This window comes from Triticum aestivum, chromosome 6B, assembly GCF_018294505.1.
Source record: "Triticum aestivum cultivar Chinese Spring chromosome 6B, IWGSC CS RefSeq v2.1, whole genome shotgun sequence".
Lineage (NCBI taxonomy): Eukaryota > Viridiplantae > Streptophyta > Magnoliopsida > Poales > Poaceae > Triticum > Triticum aestivum.
Genome location: NC_057810.1, coordinates 709,843,545 through 709,871,042, shown reverse-complemented (window position 1 = coordinate 709,871,042; position 27,498 = coordinate 709,843,545). Strand labels below are relative to the sequence as shown.

At 44.3% G+C, this 27,498-nt stretch overlaps 1 long non-coding RNA gene and 1 pseudogene across 1 annotated transcript; one reads left to right on the top strand and one right to left on the bottom strand.

Annotated features, from left to right (window-relative positions):
- The first annotated feature begins 1,780 nt into the window (after positions 1-1,780).
- On the top strand, positions 1,781-3,961 carry LOC123135070 (uncharacterized). The gene is made up of 3 exons (XR_006465813.1): positions 1,781-2,023; positions 2,250-2,413; positions 2,491-3,961. It is a non-coding gene; the product is annotated as an uncharacterized lncRNA (long non-coding RNA).
- A 19,157-nt stretch (positions 3,962-23,118) lies between these two features.
- LOC123139706 (polyamine oxidase 1-like) lies at positions 23,119-26,177 on the bottom strand (annotated as a pseudogene).
- Between the last annotated feature and the right edge of the window lie 1,321 nt (positions 26,178-27,498).

Genomic DNA, 27,498 nt, shown 5'->3' with positions numbered 1-27,498 from the left:
AATTGTGCCAACAAAGTTTCAAAGTCTCAACCTTAAAGAAAGAAAAAGCAGCTCACACAGAGCGCAAAAGGCTAGATACACAAACTAGCCAGGATAAGATGCCACAACCGGCTGGCTAAAAAAGGTAGGTAAACTAATTGCCTATCCTATTACATGACCGTCATCCAAACCGATTGAAGATATCCCGAGCTACCATCTCCCAACGGATAGACCCAGTAACCAAATGCTCCCTTGCCTCCATCGGAGTGAGTAGCGATCACGAACGGATCACTGCCGTAGCTCGGAAAATAACCTGCAAAAAATGAATCCGTGATGTTCTGTTAAAAACCAAATCATTTCTGCAAAGCCAGACGGTCCACAGCAAAGCGCAGACTCCAACCCGAATATGTCTTGCTAAGGTAGACTCAATCCCATTAAGCCAAGTCCCAAATAAAGCATTAACAGTAGTCGATGGAGTTATGTTAAAAGCAATGTGGACCGTCCGCCAAAGGATCCCGATCACAGAAACTACACCTAGTAGGTCCTGTCCAATTACGCTTTATTAAATTGTCCTTTGTTAGAATAACTTGTTTATGGAGAAACCACATAAACACTTTTATTTTTAAAGGAACTTTGACATCCCAGACATTCTTGGAAGTTGGAATGGAGTTCGAATTAATAATATCAATATACATTGATTTAACTGTAAATACTTCAGACCTAGTCAACTTCCAGCGTAATTCATCAGGTTGGTCAGAAAGTTGAACCTCCATTAGTCTCCTAACTAAATGGAGCCAAACTTCCCAACGATTGCCCGCTAGCGACCGTCTAAACTGAATATTAAGGGGGATAGATTGAAATACCGTGGCAACGAACACCTCACGTCGTTGAGCAATACGATATAAAGACGGATATTGAATGGCCAAGGGTGAGTCGCCAAGCCAAGTATCCTCCCAGAAACGTGTAGTAGCACCATTTCCAATAACAACTCTTGTCCTATTGAACAGTAATTGTTTAACTTTCATGAGTCCTTTTCAGAAAGGCAAGTCAGTCGGCCTAACTGTTACCTGGGACAGTGTTCTAGTCTGGAGGTACTTGCTGCGAAGGATCTGCGCCCACATGGCTTCAGTCCCGGAAGCGAGCTTCCACAACCACTTACTAAGAATGCATCTGTTCTTAAGTTCAAGATTCTCAATACCAAGCCCTCCTTGGTCTTTGGGTCGACAGATAATATCCCATTTAGCAAGCCGGTATTTTCTTTTAAATTCATCACCCTGCCAAAAGAAGCGTGATCGATAGAAGTCCAGTCTTAACCGGCCTCCGTATGACATGAGCTTACCCCTGCAGCAACTCAGTTTCCTTTCAAATCGGTCCTCGATACACTTTCACTCTCTGTTTTTATATACGTACAAGTATGTGCAGTTTGTGTGTTTCGTCACGTGTATGAAATACTAATCCAAAAGCTGCCTAGAAAAACTAATCCAAAAGCTAGCCTACCATTGATAGACTTTGTGGCCTATACGGATCTCCAATATTTTACTATTAAACAATCCAACAAGAATTTTCTTACGTGCACCCCACAATTACCCCAGAAAACCGGACGACCCATTCAGCACCGTTAGATTAGCCCGGCTAAATAAGATCTAATGGTTATAATTAATTAATCCCCAGTCAGATGTGCAATTAGCAATTTAAGTACGACTGAACGCACTCCACCGCGGAGGAATATTCCACCCGCTGCGTCCCGCTGATCCAAGTAATCGCGCTAATCCCTCCGTCAATTTCTCCCTTGCCAAAATTCCCTATCCCCGCGCCCACCGGAGGCACGCACACTCACGCCGTCCAATGGAGTTATCGCCAACCGCTCCTCCGCTCCGCTTGCCCTCCACGGCCGCGCAACGCCATCTTGACTTCCGTTCAGGAGCTCACCGGAAGCACCTCGCCGATTCTCGAGATCTTTGAATGGAGCCGAAACAACATGCACCGGCAGCCTCTAGGCATAACCAGCAGCACGCGGCTGCCGCCCCGCAGCTGGCAACCAATGGTGAGCCACATGTCCGCCTACCCGTCGAGTCTATTTTTTCTCGCCGCCCCGTTGTACGGGTTCCCGATTTGGTCCTGACTGCGGCGTTGAGTTTCTCTCTCGATCTGCTGTTCATTTGATTTTTATCTACGTTTCCAACCAGGACAATCTGATGCGAGCGAGTTTGTTTCTCGATCCGTGCGTCAACCAAGTATCGTTACTCATGTTTCTTTTTGGTGATGTCCAGGTGCCGCAGTACCGGCTGGGAAGCTGAAGGCCGTCGCTGCCGCCACCGGCCGCCTCGGTGCGGGAGGAAACTAGCGGGTGCTCGGGGTCATCAGCAACGTCGCCCACGCCCACTTCCACATCGGCAACGTCGTTCACCAGGACAGTCTGAAAATTAGCACAAGGGTCGAATCCATGTCCTGATTTTCTTTCTTCAGTTCGTTGTCCTAAACTGAATCCATTCTTGTTCGCCCAATCACCAGGAGCTTCGGCGCTCAACTCTTGAATAAGGCCCGGGCCGATCCATGCAAGGCACGGACGCGACCCCCCTTTCTTCTTGCATGACTTCTTAAGAAATTTCTTGATGGATTGTAATTCGCTCTGGTGGTTTGCAGTGCGGGCCACCTGAAGCCAGTGAACAATAAGGTCCCTGTCAAGGCCGCTACCCCTCGCTGCTACTCGATGGTCGACCGGCACCGGCTGCACTCTAATGCTGGGGATGGTGAAGCAATGCAATTTTTCCTATTCTTTCTTACACAAATGAAGCAATGCAGTTGGCATCAACATCTGCTACTCGCTGGCCTCTCCTGGAGCGCAGGAGGCCATTGCCGTCCACCGCTTCGACGCTCGGCTGCTGCCCAACGGACGCATTTGAGACACCCCTACAGCCGATGCTCCTGCACTTGGCTCTTGCCCTCCGCTGCATAATTTTGACGCCCCATCGATGCTGGCACCACTACAGGGCTTCGCTGGGATAGTACAGCCTAGCCTCTCCGGTAGGTGCAATGGCAATAAAGCTTATGCGTTCATTTTTAACATGTACGTGAGGGGTTGACACGCAAGTGGGAAGCAGGTATGGCAATTCCATTTGCTCTGGTTAAACAGGTATGTTCCTTGCTTATAAATAAAGCCTTACATGATTTGTTCCTTTACTGATTACTGATGGACTGACGAGGTCAGAGATATGTAACAGCCATCTTGATCCAAAATGACAAGTATGATAGTGCTAAGCTGCGTACCTAGAATTTTACCACAGCCTAAGACTTGCAAATGTCTACAATAAATACGAATAGCTAGCTGTTTTGTGGTCTACAACCGTGACATGTAGCAGCGTCTCTCATCATGTCTGCACAGAGTGTTCAGGTATGATTCTTGCTAGGGTAAATGAGTCGTCGATTTGCTAATTAAATTTGTTTCCTATTCTATGCATAGATGCAGTTGCGACAATTAACTGAAGCAACTATTTTTTTTCTTTTGTAGTTATATATACTTATGCATAGATGCAGTTGTGACAATTAATTGGCTTTGGTCTTCCTAAATTTCTGTAGCTTTTTTTCTTTCCCAATTAGGTTTGTGAAACAATGATTATTCTAGTCATGTGATCTGGCCATTCTAGAACACTAGACGTTTCTCCACAGCGTGGATATTGAGATGACAAGTTTAATTCCTGTTTAATCTGCGCAGAACTAATTTTGCATACCATGTATTTCATACACAAATGTTAAATTCCCTTCATTTTTGTTCATGAACGTCGCAACTCAGAATGAGGGCAAAATGGTCGTGACTGCCGGCGGACCCAAGAGCGAACGAGTTCAATTTCTCACTGTGACTCCCACGGGAGTTGTAATTGAGTCCAATTCAATTTCTGGAGTTGTAGTTGAGCCCGGCAACTCGATTTTTGAAAAGATAAGATGTAGGTCGAACCCAAGAGCGAACGAATTAAACTTGACCACGAGAGACATCTTGCATTTGGGTACCCGAACCAGCTACCCGAACCAAACTGTATTAACCTAATTGTCGGTTATTTCGGTTATCAGGTAAGGGTTCGGTTTTTGTTTTCCATCAGTTTGGCCTTCAGGTTAGGGTTCGATTTTCGCTTCTAGAAACCTGGAATAACGAAATTGACCGATATTTACGAAACTTAAGCAGGCCAGCAAAAAAGCAGGCCCAAGTCGCACCGAGACAATGGCTCGCAGCCTCGCACAGCACAGCCTCGCACTGCAATCTTTGTTCCCCAATTCATCTCGCCCGTAACCCTAGAGGCGGCGGCGGCCAGCGGCACCTAGACGACTACACTACTGCATCTGCTTGTCCGCTCGCGCGTCTTGACGTCGGATGCCTCAGGGAGACGACACTGTCGACGCGTGACCACGCGGCCAGCGGCGCCGGATGACACAAAGAAACGTCTCTGGTCGCTGGAGGCACGCGCGCAACGATGCCGGTTGCCGGATACGAAGGTGAAAAGACGAGCCGACAGCTATACAAGGTTCTTGCAGCGTATTGAGTATTGACAGTTCCCTGTATGTATTGCTGCGTGTATGCACATCTGAATTTGAAAACTTGTGTGCCCTCTATATGCACTGCTGAATCGCAAACGTGCTCCTTTGTCATGTGTGTATGCATTGCTGAATTTGCAAACGTGCTGCTTTGTACTGTGTGTATGCACTATATGCGCTATCTGAAATTGCAAGCATTTGTCTTGTGTGTTCTGAACATTTCGGTTATTTGGATACCCGAATTACCCGGACCAAAAATTACAGGTAATTTGGGTTCGGCCATTTTTCTAGCAGACAAAATTTCAGTTCCTGTTTTTACAATCCGAATTACCCATAAACCGAATTAACCGGAATAACCGAATGCCCAGGCTATCTTGTGCACTAGAATTCCACATGACATTATCAAAAGATAAGTGATGGAGTTTGTATTAAACGTGGCCACGATAGACGTGGGGATCATTAGGCACTACATATATTCTATCCCCACCGCCACCCCACATCAAATTTCGCGAATATGAATACATAATTCAATAATCACATGTACTTCTCCATTCACAAATATAAGAGACTTTGTGAATCTGATGTATTTAGACACATTTTAGCTTGTTTGTTCGCTTATTTCAGTATGTATGTAGTCCATATTGAAATATCTGAAACATCTTATATTTATGGCTGGAGGGAGTTGAGAACAGTAAGCCTCATTTCACCCAAGAGAGCTTCCAATACATGAAAGTTAATTAATATCAATATGAATTCAGAATTCAATACCCACATGAATTTCATAGGTTGCTTTGATCGAAACGTGCGTTGCACATGCATGCTTACTAGTGTGTTTAAATTAGTGGCTTGGATCCCCTCAAAAGAAAAATTAGTTGCTTGGATCTATGCCAGGTTGGCCTAGATCAGTTTTAAAGCGAATGATGCATGGCTGGGTGTACAGGCAGGGTAATCAAAGTTGGGCACAGAAGGCTCTAGAAAAAAAGTTGGCCACATGGCCCCAGTGGAAAAGCGGGTACAGCTTGCAACAAATACTTTTTCATTCTGAAACTACCATATTAAGCTATACAGAAGAGATATTGTCATATGCGGGCATGACAAGAAATTCTATTTGATACGTACAAAACTATTCACGTGGCATGGAAGAAAAAGGACGGCTAGACTTCTTTTTCTTTAGGAAAACGATCGTTAGACTTTGCGTCGCGCTAACTGCCAGACGTGTGGCAGGAAGGGAGACGCATCACACGTCTCTAATGTAAACAGATTGCCACGTCATCGCATGCATGCATGCAGGAATCTTTTTGGATTTTCAGTTTTTAAAATGTTTTATCTCTTAAACGAAAAATCCGATTGAAAATCCGTTTTCACCATTAAATCCCTCGCGATGAGATTTTCGAAACTAGATCCCATGTTGATATGTTTTGATGAAATTTTTTTGAATTAAAAGTTGCCATGTCTATTGCATATGAATTACCATGATGTTTACACTGAAGTTGCCATGATATGTTTCAGCTATTTTCTTCTACATTTAAAAGTAAATTTTGACATTTATAAAATGGAGAATTAAGAAACTAGACTTGCCATGAACCATAAACTAAAATTGCCATGATACATGCACGTAAAATTGCCATGGTTCATACAAAAAATAATTTTCATGGTCAAAGTACTGGAGTTTTCATCATCAAAATACTAAAATTGCCATGATCTACAAACTAAAATTGCCACATGGCAACTTTAGTTTAAGCCCGATGGCAATTGCAGTGTAAACATCGTGGCAACTTTTGGCAAAAAAAAATTTCATCGAAACATATCAACATGGTGTCTAGTTTTAAAGATCTCGTCGAGACGGATTTAATGGTGAAAACGGATTTTTAGTTCGTTTTTTTATTTAGGAGATACAATATTTTTAAGCCGAAAACCAAAAAAAATTCTGCTGATGTCATCTATTCATACGTGGCAAAATGAGTGGTGATGGAGGCGTGTGGGCGATGTGCAAACCCCCACACGTGTGGGCGTTAACATTTCCGTAGACTTTCGGCCTGATATAAGGATGTGTGCTTTGTTTTCCTTATGGAGGCATATAAAAACGAAACTAGAACTGTAATAAAGACATAAAAACCAAAAATACACATAAAAGGTATAACATTTTAGGATTAGCTTATCAAGAAAACAATATTTGAATCTCGATTTGATTCTCAATAAGTCATAATGCTCTAATAGCTTACCTTCTGAGCCTTCTTTAATATTTATAAATAAACCAAGCAATCAGATGCTATATATATTCCAACCAAACAACATGTTACCAATGATTTATTATTAAGTAAAAAGATTTGAATTATCTATAAGAAACAATTCTTCTTTTCTCCTTATATAATATAATAGTTTTGTACATTTTTAGCATCATATAGATTAACGACCGCCTACCACAACAACGGACAACCTAAAATTTTATTCAATGTGTCCATGTAGTGTATCTATAATTTCGTATTGTCTTTTTCTAGGTGAGATAGCAAACTTTCCCTCAAAAAAGAAAGGGTGAGATAGCAAACTGCTCTTGCCAAGAGGTTCTATAATTTCTTATTAATTTGATATATGAAGTAATACTACGACATATAATTTTTCCCTGGGGAAGAACTACTATATCGCCATGTATAAATACTCATAATTTTATTTATCCTTCCACAAAAAAAATATTCTACTCTTTGTAGTCACCAAAGCATGACAAATATATCTTACTTCATAATTGTATCTAAACATAATATAGCCCTTAGATCTTCATAATTATTTATAACTGACATCCGACCATGGATTTACAAAATCTGTAGTCAGTGTATTAGGTATCCGCCCAAACTATTACTTTTCTCGCATCTCACAATAGTCGCCATAATGTGTCATGCTCTTGCGTTTCATGTACCGTAACAATGGCAGAGTTGCCTGTATAGATTTTGACCAATCTTTTTTATTTGTTCCATCTATTTATTATTATTTTGTGAATCAAGTTAATATATTATTTTGTATTGCTTTCATACCACATAAAATGACAACCAATTGTCGAGACAAGTTACAATACATATAAAATCCTTGGCACGACTCCTAGCACGAAATGAATAAATACTTACAAATTGCAGTGCAATAAGGATAGACCCTCACAAAATAAACCTTTCAAAATGTATCAACGTCTAAAATATCATGTATAATGCAATAAAGAGGATAAATAGGAGTAAAAAATTCAGCTCATGATAAAAATATTACTTAAGATATACTCACAAAATAAGGCTTTACAAATATATCAACATTTAAAGTATTGTGTCACTAGTAGAAAAACACCTAATAGTGCCGGTTCGTAAGGGGGACTAATGGGTCGTTACTAATACCTCCACCCATTAGTCCCGGTTCAAACACGAACCGGGACCAATGTGCCTCCACGTGGCCCCGTGCGCCGAGCCCAGTCAGGGGGCCTTTGGTCTCGGTTGGTGGCTCCAACCGGGACCAAAAGGCATCCACGCGTCAGCATTCCAGTAGCTGGGATTTTTGTTTTTTTTTAAAGGAGGGGGGGTTGGGGGTTTTGGGGGGTTAATTTAGGTGTTTCATATATTGTGTTAGCTAGCTAATTAATAGAGAGAAGTGTCCTCTCTTATGTCCGTACTTGGTCGACGCTACGTACTATATACACATAAGTGATCGAGAGAACCATTCAGTACATAAGTTCGTCATGCATACCGAGAGAAGTGATCGATCGACCTCTCCTTCTTCGAGAGATTGGTCGAACAACGAGTTTTCGTATCATGTATCCGACGCTACTGACTACATACATGTACAATATGTATAAGATCTCTTAATTACAAACCCCTAGCATTTGAAATCAATTTCCACATGGTATTCTCCGGATTTACTGATGACGTGGTCAAGAAAGAGTCCCGCCAATTCCTCTTGAATTGCTTTCGTGCGATCTGGTTCTAGGAGTTCATTCCGCATCTGCCACGTCTAATTTGAAGAAGGGGGTTAATTAATACATATATATGAATGAAACTTAACAGAAATGATAGTGTAATAAAATGTAATTGTGAATATTATTGCTTACACACTTCATATTATCTTTTAGAGTAGCCCCGCTTGTTTTTCAAAGTCACGGTGTGGATGAACTCGCACACGTAGTATCCACAGAAATCATTCCCTTCCTCCTGCCACAAGCACTTTACGAGAAACAGAGGTCAATCAAACTGATAATGAAGCATAGCCAGTATAGCTGTAGAATCAACGGGAGATGCGCGCAACTAGCTAGCCAGTAGTACTTACTTTCGGGTATGTATATCGCAGCTCTTTCGGCAGTCTTGGAGCTTCTGCGGTGAACAGTTTTCAAACCCTACAAGACAAAGAAAATAATTATTATTACTTGAGATATCAGGAAATGAACAAAAAGTTGCCGATATGGTGCGATAGTGATCGATTGAACTTACTTGCTGAGCATTTCAGTCATGTCCACATAGGTTTCGGGATCTTTCCGTCTCGAGTCTAAGACGGTTACTAGTCCCCGCTCAAGCTTAATCTCCAGAAGAATATAGTGGTACATGCGCACGCATGCATAACTCATCAATTACATTATTATAACCTTGCTCGAGTAATAAGGGAAACCGAATATGCACACGACAGTAACACTCACTTGCCGTTGTAAGGAAAGAGTATGGTATCTTTGTTTTGATTTTTGATCAACGATCGTAACAAGTTGTCCCCGGCCTCTTTGACGTTCTTTTCAACCAGAAATACATCTATAATATTTGTGTTAATGAACCCAATATCATAAATTTCTTGTTTTTTGCACTCGACGATCTTCAATCTGCATAATATATTGAGGATAATTAATTATAAATACATGCAGTGAAAGAGCCGAGCTATATATAGAGACTTAATGACAGAAATAGTACTTACAGGCAGTAACAAAAGACCATTAATTTATCAAGGGCCTTTTGATTGAAGAACGCGAAGAACTCATCAAATGGAAAACACAACAAATCACTTGAAACGAGGTCGTGCTCCTCTTTAATGTTCAGATACAAACTGTTCGTCTCCTCAGACTCTCTGCAGGTTTTCATGTACCAACTATGGAATCTTCGCATCATTATTGTCAGAGATTTTTCATCTTTGATGAGAGGCTTCCCATACTCGTATCTGTGTTCGTCGGCCTTCATAAAATCAGGAAGTGCATCGTCAGGCAGGTAATCTTCAAGATTGCCATAACCGGCCACCGTCCCCGGAGCATTAGACACATTGAACGGGGGGCACGATTGCTGTGCTTGTTCGCCGAGCTGGGCAATTTTTCCCCTTTGCTCGTTCTTTTAACCTTTTATCACTGACAGTAGTTCCCGACCGCTGGGCTTGGAGATATGTCTGTTCAGTAATGCGCTCATAGTTGGTTCTTGGCGGAGACTTTGGTGGTTTCCTCAGGGCATCGATAGTGCATTTTGCTTTCACCGGATCTACCTTCTCCTCCGGAGATGGATGTCTCTTTGCTTTCACCCCTTCAAAGAACTCCTTCACGTGGGTCCGCACAATCGTATCGTTTTCCTCCTCGGACCTCTCGTACGGTAACTTCTCTACAGGCTTGAGAGGTGGACCGTATTTGTATTGCCTTTCGCCTCTGGTTGTGCTGCTAGACGCCGGAGCAGACGGAGCGGCTGCGGTGTCTGTCTTCTTTCGCGCTTGCTTACGAGGCGGAGGAGAAGGAGTACGACGCGCCGGAGCAGCCGGGGCGGCGGCGGGTCTCTTCCGCCCTTGCTGGCGAGGCGGAGAAGGAGGAGGCTGCTGGCTGCTCGGGAGCGCCGGCGCAGGTGGAGAAGAAGGCGGAGTGCCGCCACGCGCCGGAGAAGGAGGCGGAGTGCCGCCATGCGTGCCCTGATCGTCACTCGCCGGAGGAGGAGGCAGTGGAGGAGGCAGAGTTCCCTGACTCGCCGGAGGAGGAGGAGAAGGCAGAGTGCCCTGACTCACCGGAGGAGGAGGAGGAGGCAGAGGCGTCCAGTTCGGAAGGTTGATGAGCTTCTTCCGCCATAGGCATGGAGTCTTCAGAGCAGAACCCAGCCTAGTCTCCCCTTCACCGGTAGGGTGCTCAAGCGGGAGGTCCTCAAATCCCTCCGTTGTTTCATCCACCATCACCTTAGCATATCCTTCTGGAATCGGCTGGCAGTGATAAGTTTTGTCGGGTCCACTAGGATAAACTTGGCCAACAGCTGCCTTGACCTTCAAATTCATCCATCGCACCATAATGTGGCAATGTTGAGACTCCGTGATACCATCCACGGGATAGCTGGCAGGAGCCATCAAGACATGCTCCGGCTGAAGCAGCTTGGTGGAAGCCATGCTGCTTCTCCGCTGAGATGGCGGGGTAGCTTCGAGGGAAGCTTCGGCAGGTCGTTTGCTGCGATCTGCTGCTTCTCGTTCCTCTTCTCGTTCCTCTAGACCCATTACCCTTTTGTGCAGTGCCTACAGTTGGTCCTGCTCCAGTTTCTTCCTCCTCTCGTGGGTTTTGTAACCCCCTGCGTCCGGAAAACCAACCTTCCACGGAATGGAGCCTGGCGTGCCTCGTGTCCGTCCAGGGTGCTCAGGATTCCCAAGGGCCATTGTGCGCTTGTCCTTCTCCCTGTTTGGAAGGAACGTCCCTCGCTGCGCTGCATCGATATAGTGTTGAAGGTTCTTGACTGGTATTTGCAGTTGCTCATCCGTCCACTTGCACTTCTTTGTTACAGGGTCCAAGGTTCCGCCAGCCCTGAAGAACCAAGTCCGGCAACGGTCTGGCCAGTACATTGTCTCTGGTTCGATCCCTTTTTCAAGCAGATCATGCTCAGCCTTGGACCACTTAGGCCGGGCTTTGAGGTAGCCACCTGACCCCGTGCGATGGTGAAGCTTCTTCTTCGCAGCATTTTTCTTGTTTATCGCCGACATCTTCTTACTCTTTTCTGATGTCTTGTGGGCCACAAATGCGGGCCAGTGATCTTTGATCTTCTCATATTTGCCGATGAATTCTGGTGTCTTTTTTTTTCGACAAACTGGTTCAGCTCTTTCTTCCACCTCCTCATTAGGGTTGCCATCTTCTTAAGAGCACAAGACTTGATTAATTGCTATTTAACTGGCTTCTCCGGATCCTCCTTTGGCGGTAGGGTGAAATTTGCCTTTAGCTCAGTCCAAAGATCTTCTTTCTGCATATCATTGACATAAGACACCTCAGGGTCTTCCTCCTTAGGCTTATACCATTGCTGGATGCTGATCGGGATCTTGTCCCTAACAAGAACCCCGCACTGAGCAGAAAATGCCTTCCTTGTCCGGATGGGTTCACTCGGTTCGCCGTCGGGCGCGATTTCTATGATCTCAAACTTTTCATCCGAGCTCAAATTTTTCTTCGGGCCTCGTCTCCTTACCGAAGTTGTGCTTGATCCGGAGGGCTAGAAATTATAAGGAAGAAAGACGAGAGTAATTAATATGTGTACATATACCAAAACAATGGAAGCATCAATTAACTAGTCAGCACGGGCTTAACTAATATATATATACCTGGCCGGACTCGGTTCGGTCACCGGAGCAGTCAGCACGGTCTCCTTCTTGTACCTCCATTGTGTCACCGGAGCCATCATGAACATAGTCCTCTTCTTGTACCGGCATTAATGGGCCGAAGCCATCATGAACATAGCCCTCTTCTTCACCCAGTTCTTCCAGCGAATCATCGGTATCGAGGAGAAATGACGCAACTTCATCACTTCCATTTGCGATTATGTCCCCCAACATCGCTTCTGTTTCTTCGTCTCGGGAGTGTTCCATAGTTTCTGCAAATATTTACAACATGTCAATTATTATTCAAACGTAGAACTAGCTAGCTAATCACAATAAGGAATCATGTTAGTGGCCTCGACGCTGCTTCTCTAGAGTTTGGGGTCGCCTCGACACAACAACGCTTCAAGGGTTTGGGGTGGCCTCGACGACAACGCTCTTTTAACTTGGTAAATTTGGGTGGCCTCGAGAGAGTTAATTTCTCGGATAGGGGCGCGGCGGGAGGGGGTAGGAGACCAACATCGTTTTCTCTCTAGGGTTTGGGTGGCCTCGAGAGTTTTGGTCGAGCGAGAGGGCCGAGGGGGGTGCTGCCGTTGTATAGGTTATCACGGTCGAGAGGGGGTATATATATCGACCGCCCCTCATGTCGAAGTTATCTCGAGGGGGTTATATCGACAACGACGCGACATTCATATACATGGGAAAATAATGTTATCAGGGAGGGGGTATCGGTACCCCCCTCGTGTTGAAGTTTCTTCTTTCTCCTCTATTCGGAAAATAATGTTATCGGGGAGGGGGTATCGGGCAGGGGCGGCGGCGTGGTGGCCGCGCAGGGGCGCGGGACGGGAGGGGCGCGGGAGCAGGCTGTGCTCACAGGGGGCGGCGGCGAGGGCGAAGGCGAGCAACCTGACGGCGAAGAAGAAGAAAAGAGGAGGAGGAAGAAGAAGAAGAAGAAGAAGAAAAAAGAGGAGAAGAAGAAAGGAATAGAGGACAAGGAGAAAAAATAGAATTTTTTTTCTATTTTTTCTTCTTCTCCTCTATTCCTTTCTTCTTCTCCTCTTCTTTTTCTTCTTTTTTCTTCTTCTTATTTATTTCTCCTCTTCTTTTCCTCTCCTCTTCTTCTTTCTTTCCTCTTTCTTATTTTCTTCTTTCCTATCCATCTTTTTCTAAAATTGTAACTTTTGCATATATAAAACTTTTCTAAAATTGTAACTTTCTATATATGAATAAAAAAACATTTTTAACATATATTATTTAGCAAATTCTAGCCACATACACACATATATATACACATACACATATACATATACATCACATACACATATACATTATAGCCACATACACATATACATCACATATGAACAAAAAAATAAACTAATAAAAATAAAAAAACATATAGCAACATATGAACAAAAACATATAGCCACATACATACACATACATTATATATATATATGAAAAAAAAAACTAATAAAAAAACAGATGCAGGAGCGAGGCGCCGGCGGGGCGGGGCAGGGGTGCAGGAGCAGGCAAGGTAGGGGCGCGAGGCAGGTGCTCACAGGCGGGTGGCGGGGCACGGCGGGCGGCATCGGGGCGCGGGGAGCGGCGCCGGCGTCGGGGCAGATGGCGTCAAGGGCGGCAGCGACGATGAGGTGGACCAGCCTGACTACGGCGTCGGAGGCGGCGGCGACGACGAGGTGGAGCAACCTGACGGCGTCGGAGGCGGCGGCGACGACGAGGTGGAGCATCCTGACGGCGTCGGAGGCGGCGGCGACGACGAGGCAGAGCAGCGGCCGGGCGTCGCGTATCAGGCGGAGAAGAAAGGGATGGATTTTGGAGAAACTACTAAGTGCTAGTTATATATGAAGAGAATTGGTCCCGGTTCATGAAACCAACCGGGACTAATGCCCCCTTTAGTCCCGGTTGGTGCCACCAACCGGGACCAAAGGGAAGCGGCGACCTTTGGTCCCGGTTGGTGGCACCAACCGGGACTAACGCCCCCCCTTTAGTCCCGGTTGGTGCCACCAACTGGGACCAAAGGCCCCTGTGCTGCCCGCCTCGGGGCCAAAGTTTAGTCCCACCTTGCTAGTTGAGAGGGGCGTGCAGTGGTTTATAAGCCCCACTACCGCACCCCTCTCGAGCTCCTCTCCACCGCAGGCTTTCAGGCCTACTTGCTATAGCTTTGCCTGATGGGCCTTCTGGGCCTTCTGCGGGACTGAATCCTGGCCCATAGTAGGGTTTCATGTCGTATTCAGGCCGTGGGGGCCCAGTAGGAGGCATTTTTTTGTTTTTTGTTTTCTTTACTTATTGTTGCTATTTTTATTTTTTTCCAGTTTTTTTGTTTTGTTTTCTGCATTATTTATTTTCTTTTATTTTTTGCTTTATTTTTTAATTGTTTTTGCTTTTAGTTTTAGGAAAATTATAAACTTTCTGTTAGTGCCATTAGTTTTCAAATTTGAAAACACTTTTTTTGTTTTTTGTTTTCTTTCTTGCTTTATTTATTTTATTTTGTTTCTACTTACAACAAAATACTTATTGTTGTTTTTTTGTTTTGTTTTCTGCATTATTTATTTTCTTTTGTTTTTTGCTTTATTTTTAATTCTTTTTGCTTTTAGTTTTAGGAAAATTATAAACTTTCTGTTAGTGCCATTAGTTTTCAAATGTGAAAACACTTTTTTTGTTTTTTGTTTTCTTTCTTGCTTTATTTATTTTATTTTGTTTCTACTTACAACAAAATACTTATTGTTGTTTCTTTGTTTTGTTTTCTGCATTATTTATTTTCTTTTTTTTTGCTTTATTTTTCAATTCTTTTTGCTTTTAGTTTTAGGAAAATTATAAACTTTCTGTTAGTGCCATTAGTTTTCAAATTTGAAAACATTTTTTTTGTTTTTTTGTTTTCTTTCTTGCTTTATTTATTTTATTTTGTTTTGTACTTACAACAAAATACTTATTGTTGCTATTTTTAATTATTACGAGGGCAGAACCATAAGACCTTAAAGCATTTCAAATGAACTCTGAAAAAGTTAAAAGTTGGCATGGTATCATAAATTGACCCACATAGCATGTGCATGTACAAAACGGACAATGGTATCATACTCGTCAGTTACAAAGTTGGCATGATATCATCATAATAGTTGCGGGAGAAAGTCTTCACTTTTTCTTCGCTTGTGTCATTTGCTTATTGCGCAGTAACCATGGATAATCTTCATCGTTTATCAGGATGCTAGGGTCAGCCTTGACTTTGAAGGGAAGAATTTCATGAAACTTTTCATAATCTTCAGACATGTCTGTCTTGTCCTCCACTTCCACAATGTCCCTTTTTCCTGAAAGAACTATGTGGCGCTTTGGCTCATCGTATGATGTATTTGCTTTCTTATCTTTTTTATTTCTCGGTCTAGTAGACATGTCCTTCACATAGATAACCTGTGCCACATCATTGGCTAGGACGAACGGTTCGTCAGTGTACCCAAGATTTTTCAGATCCACTGTTGTCATTCCGTATTGTGGGTCTACCTGTACCCCGCCTCCTGACAGATTGACCCATTTACACTTAAACAAAGGGACCTTAAAATCATGTCCGTAGTCAAGTTCCCATATATCCACTATGTAACCATAATATGTGTCCTTTCCCCTTTCGGTTGTTGCATCAAAGCGGACACCGCTGTTTTGGTTGGTGCTCTTTTGATCTTTGGTCAATTGTGTAAAATGTATTCCCGTTTATCTCCTATCCTTTCCAAATCAATACAGTCAAAGATGGTCCCCTGGACAACAAGTACAGCTCATCAAAAACAGTGTTGTCACATCTGATACGTGCTTCCAACCAACTATTGAAAGTCCTGATGTGTTCACATGTAATCCAGTCGTCGCACTGCTCCGGGTGTTTGGAGCGCAGACTGTTTTTGTGTTCATCGACATACGGGGTCACCAAGGTAGAGTTCTGTAGAACTGTGTAATGTGCTTGAGACCAAGAATATTCGTCCCTGCATATTATTGAGTCCCTTCCAAGCGTGCCTTTTCCAGTTAGTCTCCCCTCATACCGCGATTTAGAGAGACCTATCTTCTTAAGGCCAGGAATGAAGTCAACACAAAACCCGATGACATCCTCTGTTTGATAGCCCATGGAGATGCTTCCTTCTGGCCTAGCGCGATTATGGACATATTTCTTTAGGACTCCCATGAACGTCTCAAAGGGGTACATATTGTGTAGAAATACGGGGCCCAGAATGACAATCTCATCAACTAGATGAACTCGGACGTGCGTCATTATATTGAAGAAGGATGGTGGAAACACCAGCTCAAAACTGACAAGACATTGCACCACATCACTCCTTAGCCTTGGTATGATTTCTGGATCGATCACCTTCTGAGAGATCGCATTGAGGAATGCACATAGCTTCACAATGGCTAATCGGACGTTTTCCGGTAGAAGCCCCCTCAATGCAACCGGAAGCAGTTGCATCATAATCATGTGGCAATCATGAGACTTTAGGTTCTGAAACTTTTTCTTTGCCATATTTATTATTCCTTTTATATTCAACGAGAAGCCAGTCGGGACCTTCATACTAAGCAGGCATTCAAAGAAGATTTCCTTCTCTTCTTTGGTAAGAGCATAGCTGGCAGGACCTTCATACTGCTTTGGAGGCATGCCATCTTTTTGTGCAAACATTGTAGGTCCTAACGTGCCTCAGTTGTATCTTTTGTCTTCCCATACATGCCCAAGAAGCCTAGCAGGTTCACGCAAAGGTTCTTCATCACGTGCATCACGTCGATCGAAGAGCGGACCTCTAGGTCTTTCCAGTAGGGTAGGTCCCAAAATATAGATTTCTTCTTCCACATGGGTGAGTGTCCCCCAGCGTCACTCGGAACAGCTAGTCCGCCGGTACCCTTTCCAAAGATTACGTGTAAATCATTGACCATAGCAAGTACGTGATCACCGGTACGCATGGCGGGCTTCTTCCGGTGATCTGCCTCGCCTTTGAAATGCTTGCCTTTCTTTCGACATTGATGGTTGGTCGGAAGAAATCGACGATGACCCAGGTACACATTCTTCCTGCACATTGCCAGGTATATACTATCGGTGTCAAGTAAATAGTGCGTGCATGCATGGTATCCCTTGTTTGTCTGTCCGAAAAGGTTACTGAGAGCGGGCCAATCGTTGATGGTCACGAATAGCAACGCCTTTAGGTTAAATTCCTCATGTTTGTGCTCATCCCACGTACGTACACCATTTCCATTCCACAGCTGTAAAAGTTCTTCAACTAATGGCCTTAGGTACACATCAATGTTGTTGCCGGGTTGCTTAGGGCCTTGGATGAGAACTGGCATCATAATGAACTTCCGCTTCATGCACATCCAAGGAGGAAAGTTATACATACATAGAGTCACGGGCTAGGTGCTGTGATTGCTGCTCTGCTCCCCGAAAGGATTAATGCCATCCGCACTTAAAGCAAACCATACGTTCCTTGAATCACTTGCAAACTCATCCCAGTACTTTCTCTCAATTTTTCTCCACTACGACCCGTCAGCGGGTGCTCTCAACTTCTCGTCTTTCTTACGGTCCTCACTGTGCCATCGCATCAACTTGGCATGCTCTCCGTTTCTGAACAGACGTTTCAAACGTGGTATTATAGGAGCATACCACATCACCTTCGCAGGAACCCTCTTCCTGGGGGGCTCGCCATCAACATCACCAGGGTCATCTCATCTGATCTTATACCGTAATGCACCGCATACCGGGCATGCGTTCAGATCCTTGTATGCATCGCGGAAGAGGATGCAGTCATTAGGGCATGCATGTATCTTCTGCACCTCCAATCCTAGAGGGCATACAACCTTCTTTGTTGCGTATGTACTGTCGGGCAATTCGTTATCCTTTGGAAGCTTCTTCTTCAATATTTTCAGTAGCTTCTCAAATCCTTTGTCAGGCACAGCATTCTCTGCCTTCCACTGCAGCAATTCCAGTATGGTACCGAGCTTTGTGTTGCCATCTTCGCAATTGGGGTACAACCCTTTTTTGTGGTCCTTTAACGTGCGATCGAACTCCAGCTTCTCCTTTTGACTTTCGCATTGCGTCCTTGCATCGACAATGACCCGGCGAAGATCATCATCATCGGGCACATCGTTTGGTTCCTCTTGATCTTCAGCAGCTTCGCCCGTTGCAGCATCATCGTGCACATCGTCTGGTTTCTCTTGATGTTCAGTAGCATCACCGTATTCAGGGGGCACATAGTTGTCATCGTACTCTTCTTCTTCGCCGTCTTCCATCATAACCCCTATTTCTCCATGCCTCGTCCAAACATTATAGTGTGGCATGAAACCCTTGTAAAGCAGGTGGGTGTGGAGGACTTTCCGGTCAGAGTAAGACTTCGTATTCCCACATATAGGGCATGGACAACACATAAAACCATTCTGCTTGTTTGCCTCAGCCACTTCGAGAAAATCATGCACGCCCTTAATGTACTCGGAGGTGTGTCTTGAACCATACATCCATTATCGGTTCATCTGCGTGCATTATATATAATTAAGTGTGTCAAAAATCATTACAGAACATCATGAATAGATAATTAAGTGACCAAATTAATAGAAGTTCATCAACACATTAAAACTAAAGTACATACATAGTTCTCATCTAACAACATAAAGCTCTGCAGAGCATCTAAATTAATTAAACCATACACTGAAACTATGTAAAACATTTCAATGCGAAAACAAATGCGATCATAATCGCAACCAATGTAACAACTGATCCAACGGCATAATGATACCAAGCCTCGGTATGAATGGCATATTTTCTAATCTTTCTAATCTTCAAGCGCATTGCATCCATCTTGATCTTGTGATCATCGACGACATCCGCAACATGCAACTCCAATATCATCTTCTCCTCCTCAATTTTTCTAATTTTTTCCTTCAACAAATTGTTTTCTTCTTCAACTAAATTTAACCTCTCGACAATAGGGTCGGTTGGAATTTCCGGTTCAACAACCTCATAGATAAATAAAATCTATGTCACGTTGGTCGGAATAATTGTCATAAACAATAAATGAACCAATAGTTATGAAAAGATAATATATACCACATCCGAATCATAGACAGGACGAGGGCCGACGGGGGCGGATACCAAAACCATCGCACTATATAAGATGCAATAATAAAAGTAAGAAAATTATACAAGTACCTATATAAACATATAAGTAAGAATTTTTTTCCTTTTAGAAAGAAGATAAGAACAAGAGGCTCACCACGGTGGTGCCAGCAACGAGATCGGCGCGGGCGATCGACGGCGGTGAAGACGGGGACGGGATGTGATGGACCGCTAACCCTAGACAAATATTAAGGAAAATGGAGCTTGGAGGTCGAGCTTGGAGAGGAGAAAGCTTAAGTAGTGTGGCTCGGGCATTACATCGAACACCTCTTGTGCATAGGAGGTGAGCTAGAGCACCACAAAGCTCTCCCCTCGCCGGCCACGAAAAACAGAGCACTCCCGGGCGAGGGGTATATATAGGCAACTAATTGGTCCCGGTTCGTGCCACCAACCGGGACTAAAGGGCAGCCTTTGATCCCGGTTCACGCCACCAACCGGGACCAATGGTGGTGGGCCAGGAGCGAGGCCCATTGGTCCCGGTTCGTCCCACCAACCGGGACCAATAGGTCCAGTCGAACCGGGACCAATGGCCCACGTGGCCCGGCCGGCCCCCGGGGCTCACGAACCGGGTCCAATGCCCCCATTGGTCCCGGTTCTGGATTGAACCGGGACTAATGGGCTGACCCGGCCTGGACCATTGCCCCCTTTTCTACTAGTGTGTACCCTAAACCTATCCTACGGCGGCGGCATACGGCGTCCAAGCCCGTGTCTTCCTCCATCTGCCGTCTCCATGAGCACCGTCGATAAGACCAGTGAAGTGAAGGTGTGGTCTCTGGCGAGGAAGAGTAGAACACGGGTGACGGACATGCCCACATGGGATACAAGGCCCTGGTGCCTCCCGTGCCCTACACATCCTCGGAGGAGTCCGTGACCTATCGGTCTGCGGTGGACGTGACGTCCACGATGAAAATGGTGGTGCCCATGCTGTCATCGTCCTACCGGACCACATGATGGTTCGTCGGCGGCGCATAGGAGGCGCAGCTAGCGTTGTTCTACTCCGCGATCACCTGCGGCTGTGCCTCCGCGGCTGTCGCTTCCTGGCGAGCAGCGGCTTGAGCGCGGACGGCATCGTAGATGGCACGCTGCTCTGTGACGAAGTTCGTGTTCGCCGTGGCCATGGCCGCCACGTCCTCCTCGCTTACACTAGCATGTGAGTGGTTGCAACAAGCAGTCAAGGATGTGGCATGTGTGTGGTTGGAACAAGTAGTCAAGGAAGTTTTTTACTTACCACAAATGGTGGTGTTCAGGAGACCAGCCCTCGTCCATAGGCCTTCTTTTTATCCTCTGTTGACTATATTACACCTTCTTTTCTTGAATATGTTGCTCCTTAGATGTGTGGGGACCGGATGTAAACAATTCATGGTTGTACCGTCATGATATGATGTTGTGAGACAATAAAAACACTCGTTATCGGGATTTTTTTTAAACACAATCTACAGCCATGTCCTATTTTTAGTGCTAAACCTGATGGTCAATTAGAGAGCGGGCATCATTAGAAGTATGTCTTCTGTCTTGTCTGTGGGCAGGTCCCACCTTGGAGGGTGAAACAATGAATTTGATCTTGTCCTCCTCGCATGGAGTCAAAATCAGTACCCAGTTCCCTATGCCACGAGTGACCACATCCATTAGCTCGCTGTTTTGTCTCCACACTGCAGTAGGACCGCTATATGAACTCCCAAAATGAACCAACGCCATTGAGAGAGCAAACAGGGCAGCAAGGTAAGCTAGTATAGAAACGCAAGCAGGAACTCCTTGATAATTACCATGGTAAACACCGCCAAGGTCGTGGCAATCTTTGGCGTTCTTGTGTTCCTGCAGGTCGTATCATGTGCTCTCGCCCGGCACCATGCTGATCTAGGGAATTCTCTCGCCAGCATACATACAGGAACGATGACGGTGGACGGGTACGAAGAAGAAGAGGAGGGCGGCGGGCCGGCAGCGTGCGACGGCATATACCACAGCGACGGGGATTTGCTGACAACGCTGCCTACAGAGCTGTACGCGGGCGGGGGGCGGTGTCACAGTTTTATAGGCGTCTCCAGCACGCAAACCGGGCGTAGCACGTTGGCCATGGTCGTGGACGTGTGCGATGACTGCGCCGAGGATGAGTTGGGGACGTCAGCCGCCGTGTGGAAGGCCCTGGGGCTCGACACCAATGCCGGCGTCGCACCCATCAGGTGGACTGTCCCATGAAACATCATAGTATGTATCGGTCGGTGCAAGACTATCAGACTGATAGAGTGAAAAAGATCAATCTAAAATACCAGTAATAAAGTACTTGCATACGTGCATGGTTTGTGAAGCATACATATGTAGTGCAAATAAGGGTGAAAGTCAATGTAAAATGAGATCTCAGCTCGCTAGTCTCCCGCACTGACCATGCATGCATAACGGGCTTGAACATCCTCTTTCATGTTTTGGTATTTTGTCTGCGGAAATTTTCTCCGAGCTACGCGCGGGATGTGCATCAAGCCATCAAGAGGTACAGTGTTAAAAAAAATGCACTATACGTCCAGGAAATATACTTTTCTGAAAGTGGCACTCGGTGTAAGTTTGTCTAGAGTGATGATGATTTCTACGATTTTTTTCTAGGAGCTTTTATTTCAGTTTCTATCCTAGAAATCATCACCACACTAGACACGCTTCTTAGAACGATGTGCATAGCCTTGAAAATTCAATTTTTATAGGTACATTATTTTAACCGAAGTCTTTTTGTTTTCGGTAAATTCGAGAATCAAAATTAAAAGTCGTCGCGAAAGGTTGTAATCTCTTGAAAGGTTGAAACAACCAAAAGTTTAAAATTTTGGAAACTTCAAAACATTTTAGAAATTTGGATACTTTTTTGGAAATTTCAAAAGGTTGATATTTGAAAAGTATGGCTTTTCTAAAAGCTTGAAATCCCAAAAGTTCAAAACTTCAAAAGTTTGCACAAAGCATTGAAACAGTCGGTATAACATTGATAAGGACTCTACCAAGCGTTGCAATAGTTTTTAGGAAAAGGAGGAAGACCCCCGGCCTCTGCATCTGGGTGATGCATGCAACCACTTTATTAATTATTTAGAAAATACCTTACAAAGAAATACAACAGTAAGTCTGAAGCCACCGTCTAGGCAACATCTGTCGCAACTCCTATCCAGTTGTTGAAGGGATGCTGATAGTCCGGGCCTAATACCACAGACCTCGCAGCCAAGCCTAACAAAATATGAGTTGCCCAAGATGAAAAAAGATACTCCGTCCATCTCAAAATGTTAAGTGATATTTCGACCAAGTTTTCAGAAAAATATATATGACACCAAACCAGTACCAATAGATATGTAATAAAATATATTTTTAAGTGTTTGCAGGTCCAGTTTTAGAGGTTATATTTTTTCTATAAATCTGCCAAGCTTTAAAAAGTTAGACTTGAAGACAATCCAAATATGAGTTACATTTTAGGATGGAATAAGTAACCAACACCGATGGAAACCAGATTAATGCAGCCCTTTGACTCGGTTTGGGCCCGTTTGGTTTTAAACTAACTTTGCCATAGTTACCACACAACATTTGCCAAGTTTTCCTAACCTTAAGTGCACAATTATTAGTTACGCTTTGGCCTACGTAAGGGATCTATCAGCACACTTTTTGTGTGGATGACGTACATGGCTGGTTTTTATAAAGAGAATCTTGCCTAAGGTGTGGTTATAACAAACACCCACCTAACTTGATCAAACTTGCCCAACATGAGATGTGCCTATGAACCATGCAATTCGTTAACATGGAACTTCTAGTGCTTCACCCTTGTAGTTAGCCTGCAACATGAAAGAAAATGTCATACCATTATCAGGGAATGGAAACGAAAAATAAGATGAAAAAAATATAGGACGGGCAACACTTGAGCTTATTTTTTGGGGTTTGAAACAGTAGAAGGAAAGAACCGTTTAGCTAGAATAGTCACCTTTGGATTAGTCATTCTTTCCATTCACATTGTAAGTGCACATGTTTTTCTTGGCACAGTTGATCAAAATGTCAGCAGAGTCAATACCTAGGTAAAACCCGTCACATGTGAATATCTTAAGAGTTCACAAAAACTGAAAAGGAAAAACAAAACAAACTTAACAATGCAGAGCATGAGAAGAACATCTGAATTTACCTGCAAGATACGCTCCATGGACATAGCCATTGTACTTTTTGCTTGTGTGCTCACCAGTGAAGTAAACCCTCCCAACGGGAGCCTGGGAAAAAGGAAATTACAAATAATCGTGTTAATAGAAGTGTAGAACGAGTGAAATGCAGGAAATATGTAATATATATTTGTACCCGGATGAGGTCGTATTCGTGACGGTTAACGCCGATGGGCCAGTTGGAGAACGTGCCTTTGAAGAACCTGTTTGACCACCACCTTGGCACGAGGATCTCGGTGGCGTCTGGCACATCTTTCCCGGGGAACATCTTTCTCAGTACCTCCATCGCCTCCGCCATGGTCTGGTTGTCTGATTGTTGCTCGATCCTCCTCGACTCTTCGTCGGTAACCGTCATGAGCAGCACATCCGACCCTGGGTATTCCTTCTCGAACTGTTGCCATACCGGGTAGTACCCTCGCCTGTCACTAGCGTAGAGGAAGAATTCCTTGCCGGGCCCTTCTGGCCAGAACCTCCTAGGGAACTTGAGGAAGATCTTGGTGTACACGGCCATGTTGAACTGGTAGATGGACATTATCTTCCACCAAGGCAGCTCCGGGTTGAACTGTATGAGGTTGGTCTACAGAACGCCGAGGCTAGCCGAGACGATAACATAGTCGGCCTGGTATACCTCCTTGTTGTCCTCAGTCTTCACCATGACACTGTTTGGTAAGTAGGTGATCTCCCGCACCACCGTGTTTAGTTTGAGCCTTGGGTCGACGATGACGCCGGACTTGCTGTCTGTCTTGAGGTACTGCTCAGCAATGTGGTACACGACGGACTCGTAACCCCGATGGTCGGCCACAAAGTAGACATCGTTGCCGAAGTTGTTGAACGTCGCCAGTGGCTGTGTGTTCAACAGGCTCGTCACACGCGGTGGCTCAGCGAACTCAAAGTCGTGGTGGTAGTAATCGATCGCCATGTCTACCGGCGACGCGGGACCTGAAGGCATACTGCAATAATACTTTCTTCAATAAAACAAAACCAATAATTCCGTACAAAAGTGGTCGTCGAACAACAGTATATTTTTTAATATTACATCGCGGGGACAAACCAGGGTGATTCACATGTGTGTAAATAATATTACCAATTTCTTAAAGAAAAAACTTGTGGTGCTTTTATAACTCTTACATATATATAATTTGGGTCTTGGAGGCTGCAGTGGTTACCATTTGCTAAAACATACGGATTTCATGATTTACTAGTGCAGATCGCATAATTGTGGCCATTTGATGGAATGCACTTTTTTTTGCACTTGCTGGACTAAAATATAATGGAATGGAAGGTATAACTACGGCGTCTAGATCACTAATACAGAGGAAGTATGTGATTAGTTTTTTTCAGACTTTGGTGGAAACATGTACACAGAGGGGAGGGGCAAGTGGAAAGGGTGAGCATGAGACATCACCTGACTTTTTGGTGTATAAGTAAGACTTTCAATCCTACGCTCCCTCCTCCAGTTTTTTCGAAGTATTTTGCGTGGTGCGTTTCAAAATGTCAACGGTGCAAGTTCAGACTGGTTAAAAGAAGATGAACTGTATACGTACTGGTTGTTGAGGCGTTGCATGGCCATGACAGACATGTCCGGCTGGCCACTGTGGTGCAAAGCACCAGAGAGCCTGCTGCCGCTCTCCGCCACTTCATCCACCCTCTCGATTATCTTCTCGACGAGTTTCTCATCGTAGAGACCACCGCTGCATTCATCCAGAATTAATCAATCAGTTATATGGAATATATCGCACGTATTGGAACATATTCGGACGCAAGCACATACTCTTGCTTGTAGGTGTTGCCTGCGAGGTGACTGAAGTCAGAGCGGAAGGTCCTAAGGTTGAGGCCTCCGGTGCCATTTGCCATGGTCCAGATGGGGTTCACCTCGTCGCCGTTCACCCCTTCCACCCAGTTGGCCCCCATCTCCACGTTCACCCCAGCGAACTTTGTCTTGTGGATGCGCCCGCCCATGCGGTCCGTTGCCTCCAGGATCACAAGGTCGGTGATCCCGGCCTCTGACAGCCTCTTCCCAGCCGAGATCCCTAAAGGGCATATATATGAAGGTTAATATTATATATGTAGTAAGCACAAGAACTTGCATCTGTACATTACGTACGTGCCCTCAAAACAGCTCACTCACTATGATTTCTCTTTTTTCTTTCTATGAGATAACATTTATTTTACCGTACTACGGTGGGCTTAGGTGGTCTGAAACCATTCAGATAACATAAAATGTAAACATTGGAGGTCAACAACATTTTAGTACTACAGTGTTTATAATTTTTAGGATTTTTTGTTGCATCATAATTAATACTTCATTTTTTTGCAAAATACTCGTTAATATGTTAAACCATAGAGCATATTTGAAAAATTCCCATTTCGGAATTTAGAACCATATAGTGAAGCCAAAAATCTGAAAGGAATTATATAGTACATTTTAGTACAAACGTGTACCATGTGTTGTTTCAGATATATAGAAAAGGGAGTGGGGGGAGGGAAGGAAATAATAATTTGTAGGCACAAGCTCCTACAAAAACAGTAATTAATGGCTAAACAGAATGTCCACGCATGATGCATGCCTGTATTGTACTCCTATAAGTGGAAAAAACAAAAACAAATACACGTACATGGGAGCCAAGTTACAACTTTGTCCAATGCATATGTGTAGTACTGTATAGCTATAGGGTCTTACCGGACATGCCAGCACCAACGATGATGACTCTGGGACCGGCGGCGGTGCCCAGGGAGGCATCCTGTGCTAGTACGACGAGCACCAAAACCATGGCTGTGTGTGTCAAGCACAATAACTTGCATCCGTTACGTGCACCCAAACCGGCTCCATGCGGCTTCATCTCTAGCATCCTTCTCTCCCTCCCTCTGTTCTCTACTTCTCTTACACAGCTTAGATACTGGCTAGATTGCTACTAGCTTGTGTTGAACGATAGTGGTCCCTCGGGCATTGTGTTGTATATATATATATATATATATAAAGAGACACGGTGCAAGACGCGGTGAGACTGGGGTCTTTTAATTTGGTTTCTAGCGTTGGTATATTAGTGTATGCACAGGAACGATGACAGTGGACGGGTACGAAGAAGAAGAGGAGGGCGGCGGGCCGGCAGCGTGCGACGGCATATACCACAGCGACGGGGATTTGCTGACAACGCTGCCTACAGAGCTGTACGCGGGCGGGGGGCGGTGTCACAGTTTTATAGGCGTCTCCAGCACGCAAACCGGGCGTAGCATGTTGGCCATGGTCGTGGACGTGTGCGATGACTGCGCCGAGGATGAGTTGGGGACGTCAGCCGCCGTGTGGAAGGCCCTGGGGCTCGACACCAATGCCGGCGTCGCACCCATCAGGTGGGCTGTCCCATGAAACATCATAGTATGTATCGGTCGGTGCAAGACTATCAGACTGATAGAGTGAAAAAGATGAATCTAAAATACTAGTAATAAAGTACTTGCATACGTGCATGGTGTGTGAAGCACACATATGAAGTGCAAATAAGGGTGAAAGTCAATGTAAAGTGAGATCTCAGCTCGCTAGTCTCCTGCACTGACCAATGCATAACGGGCTTGAACATCCTCTTTCATGTTTTGGTATTTTGTCCGTGGAAATATTCTCCGAGCTACGCGCGGGATGTGCATCAAGCCATCAAGAGGTGCAGTGGCCCGTGATTATCCTCGTCTTAAAAAAAAATGCACTATGCGTTCAGGAAATATACTTTTCTGAAAGTGGCACTCAGTGTAAGTTTGTCTAGAGTGATGATGATTTCTACAATTTTTTCTAGGAGCTTTTATTTCGATTTCTATCCTAGAAATGATCACCACACTAACACGCTTCTTAGGATGATGTGCATAATCTTGAAAATTCAATTTTTATAGGTATATTATTTTAACCGAAGTCTTTTTGTTTTCGGTAAATTTGAGAATCAAAATTAAAAGCCGTCGCGAAAGGTTGCAATCTCTTGAAAGGTTTATACAACCAAAAGTTTAAAATTTTGGAAACTTCAAAACATTTTAGAAATTTTGGATTTTTTTTGGAAATTTCAAAATGTTGATATTTGAAAAGTATGACTTTTCTGAAAGCTTGAAATCCCAAATGTTCAAAATTTCAAAAGTTTGCACAAAGCATTGAACCAGTCAGTATAACATTGATAAGGACTCTACCAA